We start from the raw sequence: 8,297 nt of genomic DNA, 5'->3' as shown, positions 1-8,297 counted from the left end.
GATTGGGGGATGACAATTTAAGACTGCAGTGACATGTCCTATTAATGTTATTAATAGTGTCAAGCTTTGCCTATAAAACGCCAGAGAAATGAAATGGCAGCAATGATGACAGTAGGAATTCTTCAAGGAGCTCTTCACATCCAGTGATGTGAGCACGAAGTTGGCATCAGGGATCAAAAAAACACAACTGAGTTTGTATGTCCTTCTTCCCTCTTCTTACCCTTGCAAGACAAACCCATGGCCCCCCAAGTATTTGTTCATGTTTAGATACATGCTGGCAAATGGAGTCAAATCAGAAACTGTTACCAGAAAACTGATGAGGTGTCACTTACTGATGTCGTCAATGACCACCGTATTGCCCATAGATACATAAACTGCTAATGAATTCCATTCATCAAATAAAGCAAGCTTCCTAGAAAACATTAAGGTACTAATTAATATAAACTAGTTGGATCAAAAGGGTAGCTTTACACTCAGAACCATTTATTTATTTTTTTTTTCTTAAGAAAAAACATCCTTTCTGCATTTTTTAAAGTCTCCATGTAAGAAAAAGAAAACTTTAAACATTAAATGTTTAATATCTTTAGAAAAATAGGTACTGAGTGGTACCAGGAAAAACATATGCGCTGCACCATGTGCAAACTGTTTTGTCTTACTGCTAAGTGCAGTGACAGTAACAGTTCAACTACATCAAGTTTATTACTTTTTATTGCACTCGACAGTCTCTGCACTGGGTTCTTGCCCAATTGTGTCTTTTCTCATCTGGAAAAGAAAAAAATTCCTATGCCAGTTTTGCAGATTACTTTTTGCTTAAGAAATTCCACTGAATTCAGTGGAATTACTTCTGCCTGAGCCTGCGTGCACAGCAGAAATGGGGCGTTAAAAGCTAAATCAGCTAAGGGTTTGGGGCACCAAAACTTCAGTGGGAGACAGCAGCACACAGTTTTATGTCCACTTCTGCAAAATCCAAACCTTTGGGGAAGGGAGCTACACTCTTAAGCTGCACTGGCAGAATTAGCTGTTTCAAATAAGCCAGAAAGAAATGGGGGTGAGCGTTTCACCATGAAAAACTTGGCCATGAAAGATCTGGAGTCCAGGGCATGCTTCAGCTCCCCTCCCTCTTCAGATCATGTGCCTGTTCCAGGGTGTCAAAGACTTGCTGCTGAGCTCGCAGGACCTGTAGCCTAGCCCCTGCCTGAGGTAAGACACCTCCACGTACCCCTGGAGAACTGAGCAGCCTCAGTTCCTTTCAGTGTGGCTCCCAGACTATGAGGAGCTGCCCATCTTTATCCAGTAGCCTTGCTGGCAGAACTGCTGCTCAGAAAGGGAGGAATTGCAGCTCAGTTCCCTCCTCAGCCGAGATGGCTTCTCTCTGATGTTTCACACCACCACTCCGACCTACACGGTGGCACTCTCGACCTGCCAGAGCTGTGCCACTGTGCAGAAAGGAATATACATCTGTGGTGTGACTGGTGAGGGCATGCAGACGGCATAGCAGGAGACTTTCCTGCAGTTTCTTCTCCTCAGGCTCTTCCTTTATTAAAATTTAGAGGTCACCCATTCCCAACTCAGTACCTGCACACCGAGCTGTGGCATGACATTCCATGCTGCACTTGTAAATAGATGGCAAGTACATTCCTGACTGTGGGACAGGGGGAGATGCAGCCTTCAAAACTCTGCCTGGGCCTTCTCTTGGCTGCCCCAGGGGAGTACGTTCTGAATGAGACTGGTATGATCTCACTTACTTTAGTACTTGAGCAACTGTATTTGGTCCAAACCATTCTCCAATTGACTTCCCCTCTCCAACACCCACCTGTGCTGTTTTCACAGTGAAAAAAAGACACACGTACACAAAATCAAAGAAAAATGAGACCATAAAGAATGTGGGAACAATATACAGTAAATACCGTGACTGTCAAACATTCTAGAGTAACTGCAATCTGTATTTAGCAATAACAATTATTTTCTCAATCTATGCTCTTTTCAAAACTTAGGGAGTGCCAGTTTCTTTAATAAACAAAAGGCTTCTAAACTATAATGAGAATTACAAGTTAACAAATGTTAGTGCCCCTTATTACAAATTACAGCAATAAGCTACAAGACTGTCTATTCTAGCATTACTGACTCTGGTACCCAAGGCTTACAGAGTTTATCAAGAGCTAGATTCTAGTACATGGCTTTATTTAGGTCTCAGGGAATGTTTCTGTACTACTAGTCTTTGCGCCCATCTGCATACCTTTTTATTTTTGTATAAGCATACACATTGTCTTCACATCCACTTCTTAAAATTATGAATTAACATACTGCAAATTAGTGATTCAACACAGTAGAAATTTCAGTGGAAAAAACCTGAAAGTTTATGTTTGTTCTTACCCATCTGGTGGATTGAATAACAGCAAGCCTTCCTGTCGAGAAAGCATCGTAGGATTCTGTGATATTCTTCTGGTTGTTTTTTGTGTTTTTCCCATTGCCAATCTGAAAGGAAAAATTGATATAGAATAAAAAATGGTGTCGTTTTCATTACACTGATCAAATGTCTAGACAGCAGAAAGCTTTATAATGAGATGTTAAAAGACATTTCAATTCATCTCGAATATTTACATTTTGTGTAGAGCTCCTAGAATTCCAAGCTTGTTATTTATCATCAAGCTGCACTTTATCATCATAGGCTAGATTGTAAAAACAGGGAAAATAAAACAAAACAAAAACATCAACTGCAAACATATTCTGACGGATCATGCTGCGTGTTGATAGCCATTCCAGTATCTCTGAGCTTCCAAGATTATTTAAAAGTACAGGCTGTGTTTAGACCTTGTTGGATTTCTAAGCACCCATTAAATAACAACATAAGATCCATACAGAAAGTCCAAACACTCCACTGGCAGCATCCTGGGATGTGACATGCATGCTTAAGAGCTTGCACCAGGGGGGTTTGGACCTCGTGCTGCTGACAAGTGAGTAGTGAAGAGAAGGGTAAGAGCACTGTCCCACGGTGGCAGGTTTTCCCTTGGCCTCAACTTGGGTGTTACACTAAAAGGTTTATAAAATAATGGCGACAGGATTCCCCATTTGTTCTCCTTCTATGCCTATTTCTCTGCTTCAGGCTGGGATGATTTCACCCAGCTGAATATGAATCGATTCATTAGGAACTGTTACCAGGGCATCAAAGAAAGTCTCACTAATAAATTCAGGGTTTGTGCTTTTAATGGAGTACTTACGAAGAAGCGTCTGCAGACAATACCGAAGTTCCCTCAGGACCAGCACTCACCTCTCCCTAAGTGTCTGCAGATCAGTGCTTGGGCCAGCATCATCTGCCCGCATCGCAGCATACATCCCCAGCCAGCGTCCGACGAAGGACCCGTGCCTCCTGTTAGGAAAGTTCATCACAATCAGTGCAGGCTTTCAACTGGGTGCAGCACCACAGAGGACATTTCAGAGTGCTAGAAAACAGATAGGGCTGCTGAAGCCTCCATGAACTGTCCTACAGATAAAAGGCACAGAGCAAGACTTTGGTTCCATGCTGTTGGTCTAATTCTAATCTCTGCATTGCACAGATAAACAAAATTCATTTATTCCTTGTGGAGCTGACTTACTCTTTTCATTCTTCAAGCAGCATTCGCAAACCATTTACTGCATGCTATACAACATGATCACCTGTTTACATACAGACATAAATAAACACTGATTTTAATAATCTTCATGTTTGCATAAACAGTTAAAATGATGCTCAAAATGCGCTAATACTCTAGAAATATTTTCCCAGCCTACGATGCCATCACTTGTCTTGCTATTTAATTTAGAACAATGCAGCAAATCTGCAGTATACTCACCAATAGGCGAAAACTTTCTTCTACACGTAAACCACAGTAAACCACACGTGAACACACCTTGGCTTATTGTCTGACTTTGGCTTATGGTGCGTCTGTTGCTGTGTCCAGCACAGTGCAGCCCCTAAATTGCTACCAAAACCTTGCCACAAACCTCAATCCCCCTGTTAAAAGAGACCCTCTTGTTTGTTGCCCTTCTTTCGACACTCTCTAACAGTTTTATGTCTTCATACATAAATATACAACAAAACATCAAAGAGCTCAGCAAGGTCCACCAAGGAGAGGAAGCAATGCAGGAGAAAGAAGACAGGACAACAGGGAGAATGGGCAGCATAAGGGAGGAGGCAGCCAGTGGCCTTAAAAACAAAGCCTAAAAAATAACTTCCACTAGTGGGACATAGTGAATTGGAGCTCTGGGGTCTGCATCTAGAGATGTCTTTTCTATTTATCGTGTTGTTGCGGAGATGGGTCCTCTGGCTTTGGTTGTGTTTTTTCATGTTGGGCAATTATCTCCCAAGAAGAACCCCCTGTTGGACAGAAAGGTAGAGGTGTGCTCCAGAAACACAGTGATGGCAAGGAGTCCTCCACTTCATTCTGGCATTTTTTTCCAGCTGGAAGCATTCCCAGTTGTCAACGGAATTGGTTTTGAGGAGTAGGAAAGACAGCATTGCTGGATTTCTGCTTTCTCCTCCATCCTATCAGACCACATCATGAGAGTTGTCTTTGTTTGATGTTCTTATGTCGCGTTCTGTTATTCTATATTTTTTTCTCTCTTATGTGATTTTATGTTCTTCTGTTATGTTATGTTCTTATGTTCACAACAGGACTCCTTGCCAACACCGCCTCACAGACACCTGGGCCAAAGAGCAGGGCCTTGAGCGGCTAGCTCACCATGACAGAGCTCATTTCCTTCCCAGTAGCTGCCAGGTGCCCTCTGGGGGCATTTCGGGGCTACAGCATGGGAAGACTTCCTTGGGGTGGGAAGCCATTGGGCTAGGAAATGGGCAATGTTCCCTAGGAAGGAAATCCCTGGGAAGCAAAAGCCTTGGGATGGGAAGTCTTGAATGGGGTGGGTACCATTCCCTGGGGAAGGAAGTGCTTGGAGAAGTCCTCCAAGAGAGAGGAATTCTTTGGGACGAGGTCTCTTTGGCTGAAGAAACGCTTCGTGTTGATGGGGCAGATTTCGTCTGGGTTGCTGGGAATGTGCCATGCGGTGAAATGGCAAGGATGGGCACTGCCGCTGAGGCCGAGAAGCTGGTCCTGGGCTGGGCAAGCCTTGGGCCGGGCAAGTGGTGGTGTGGAAGCGTCCTGGGCATGGCAAGTGCTGCGTGGGAGGGAAAGCCTGCTGGGGATGGCCAAGTCTTGCGCTGGGCAGCCTGCTTGGCTCCAAAGCCTGCAGTCCTCCCCAAGATGTCGGCGAGGGGCTGGTCAGCCGTTGGGACGGAACCCCCGTTGCCCGCGTTCCCCAAGCAACCGCCCCACTCTCCAGCCACCATGGCAGGTCCAGGAGCCGGCTCCTGCTCCTCCCAGGGCTGCGGCCCTGCTGGCGAGCCCAGCGCCCCAGAGCTCAGCCCAGCGCCCTTTTTCCCACAGAGGGTTTCCCCAGACGGCTTCCGCGGCTTCCGCAGACGCAAAACTCCCCCTTCGTCGTCGCAGCCGTGCCGCCAACGGTGGCTGCCTGGCTGCTTCCCTCCCTCCCCGGAGCGATGGCGCTGCCCTTGCAGCCCCCCCAGGTACCCACCCTCCCCTCCGCACTGCCCCAGGCCACCGTCTGGCACGTGGTGCCGGGGGTCCAGGGGCAGGTGCTGCAGCTCCCCGCCAGGGTGCAGCTGCCACCTGGGGGGCACCTCCCAGCCCAGGGGCACCACCTGCAGCTTGGGCAGCTCCCCGCCGCCGCCGTGGGGCAGCTCCCTGCTGTGGGGCAGCTCCCCCACAGCGCTCCTGTGGGTGCCCCCAGTGTCTCCCAGCCCCTGCTGATGTGGACGGGGACGCTGGTGCCCCAGGATGGTGCTCCCCTCTGCTTGGGGCCCAGGGCCGTGCTCCATGGGGAGCTCCTGCACCCCGCAGGCACCTGCCTGCTGCAGGCCCCTGCCTACCCCGGCCCCCCACCACTCCTCATGACGGGGCCTCCGCTGCGGGGGCAGGCGCTCCCCGCGCCCCGCACCCTCAGCAGCAGCCGGGGGCAGCTGCCGGAGCCCTGCTTGCATGCCGTGGGGCTCAGCGAGGACCAGGGGCCCCCGCTGCCCGGCCCCACTCCCCCCGAGCCTGCCCAGGCTCCAGCGACTGCCAGCACCCAGACGGCGACGCCCGACGGTGAGTTTGGGGCTGGCCCAGCCGGCCGCTGGGCGCCCCACACCCAGGAGCCATGGCAAAGCTGGCAGCGGGGGATGCTTGGGGGATCGCATTGGCTTGCTTTTTCCTCAGCGGCGACACTTGCAGAGGTACCTGAGGAGCCCCTGGAGCTGCTGGAGCTGGGCCCCGATGCCTTCGCCGAGGCCTTTCCCCAGCTGGCAGGGGACAGCCAGCAGCTGCAGCACCTGCAGGACCAGCTCCCGGCCGACCTGGACAGCTCCGGCTTGGAGGAGCTGCTCAGCTGCCTGGATGCCGTGGAGCCCCAGGACGCCTTCGCCGCTGTCCCCAGCAGTCCTGTCCTCAAGCACTTCCTCTCGCAGCTGCCCGACCTCTGCGAGGACATCGAGGAGCCCAGCACACAGGGACTGGCAGCCACCAGAGCGCTGGGTGAGGTCCCCTCAAGCCCTGGGCTGCACCCCGACAAGGTGCAGGCTGGGCGGGCGCTGCAGCCCCCTGCAGCTGCTGTGCCGCCACTCAGCTCCCCCCTCAAGCCTGCAGCCCGGCCCCAGCTCAGGAGAGCCCTGCCCAAAAGGTCCCCCCTGCAGGAATTCATCCCTGCCTGCAGGAGAACCCTGCCCCAGCCTCCCTTGGCTCCCCTCAAGAGGCGCCCTGTCCCTGACTGCCTCCCTGCCCGCAAGAGACCCCTGCCCCAGCCTCCCCAGGCTCCCGTCCAGAGCCCCCCCGACCCTGACTTCCTCAGTGCCCTCAGGAGAGCCCTGCCCAAGCCTCACCTGAGTCCCCTCCAGAGCCCCCCCGACCCTGCCCGCAGGAGACCCATGCCCAAGCCTCTCCCCAAAAGGCCCCCCCAGCAGGAATTCATCCCTGCCCACAAGAGAACCCTGCCCCAGCCTCCCTTGGCTCCCCTCAAGAGGCCTCAACTTCTCCCAGCCCTCAGGAGAGCCCTGCCCAGTCCCCCTCGCAGTCCCCTCCAGAGCCCCCCGCTCTGGAGGGGACTGCCCACGGCTCTGCCCACGCAGCCGCGCACGCTGCAGCGTCCGGCGCAGCCCCGCGGGGACTACGTGCCCTGCGTGGGGCCCTGGGCGGGCGGCGACGCAGCGCCCACACCGCTGGAGGAGCAGGAGTCGTCGGTGCCCATCACGCCGCAGCAGCGTCCCGAGCGGGAGCGCCTCAAGAAGCTGGCCCAGGAGGAGCGGCAGCGGGCGGCCCACCACATGAAGATCGGCCCCGGGCAATTCTTCGAGCAGCGGCAGAAGGACCACGCCAGAGCCTACTCTTACGGCTACCCGTGACCGACCTCGGGCTTCTCCTCGACGGCCCCCGCAGCACCCAGGCCCGCTCAGCACGCAGGCAGGCACAGAGACCTCTGCAGGCACCTGCTCCAGCTTCAGCCACGCTCCTCAGCCCTTGCCCCTCTCGCTTGCCCTCTCCCCTCTCTCGTGCTGGACCTACGCACTGCTTGCCACTCTCAGGGATGGGCAACGGCAAATGCCAATGGCAAATGCGCGCGCGCCTCACCCAGGAAGGTGGCAATGGCAAGCTGGGGGGATGCTGGCAGCAGCTGGGCTGGGAAAGCTTGCCCATGGCAACTGCTGCTTGGGACACCAAAGGGCTGAGAGACAAGACTTAGCTCTTCTTTCGGGGCATTGCTCTTCTTTGCTGCCTTCTGGATTACATTCCTCTCCTTAGGTGCTCACTCAGCAAGGCCTCTGCCTGCAGCTCTTCTTGCACTGGGACACCGAGGGGATCAGAACTGGGACGTTGTTGGGATAGGAAATGATCAGTGGGATGGGAAGTGATGATGGGGATAGGAACTCATTGGCACGGGAAAAATGGGTTTTATTTGTATTAAATTTACATTTTTAAATTTTATTTAATTTACTGGGTTTTATTTGTATTAAATTTACATTTTTAAATTTTATTTAAATTACTGAGTTTTATTTTTATTAAATTTACATTTTTAAATTTTATTTAATTTACTGAGTTTTATTTTTATTAAATTTACATTTTTAAATTTTATTTAATTTACTGGTTGTATTATTTATTTCATTAAATCCACTTTATTGACTGTGTTGTACAGTATGGCATTGTTTCATTATTAGAAAATGATAAGTATTTACTATTATTAATTAAACAATATTTACATATTTTATACATTAT

Source organism: Anas platyrhynchos, chromosome 7 (assembly GCF_047663525.1).
Source record: "Anas platyrhynchos isolate ZD024472 breed Pekin duck chromosome 7, IASCAAS_PekinDuck_T2T, whole genome shotgun sequence".
NCBI lineage: Eukaryota > Metazoa > Chordata > Aves > Anseriformes > Anatidae > Anas > Anas platyrhynchos.
Note: the sequence above shows the minus strand (reverse complement) of the source record.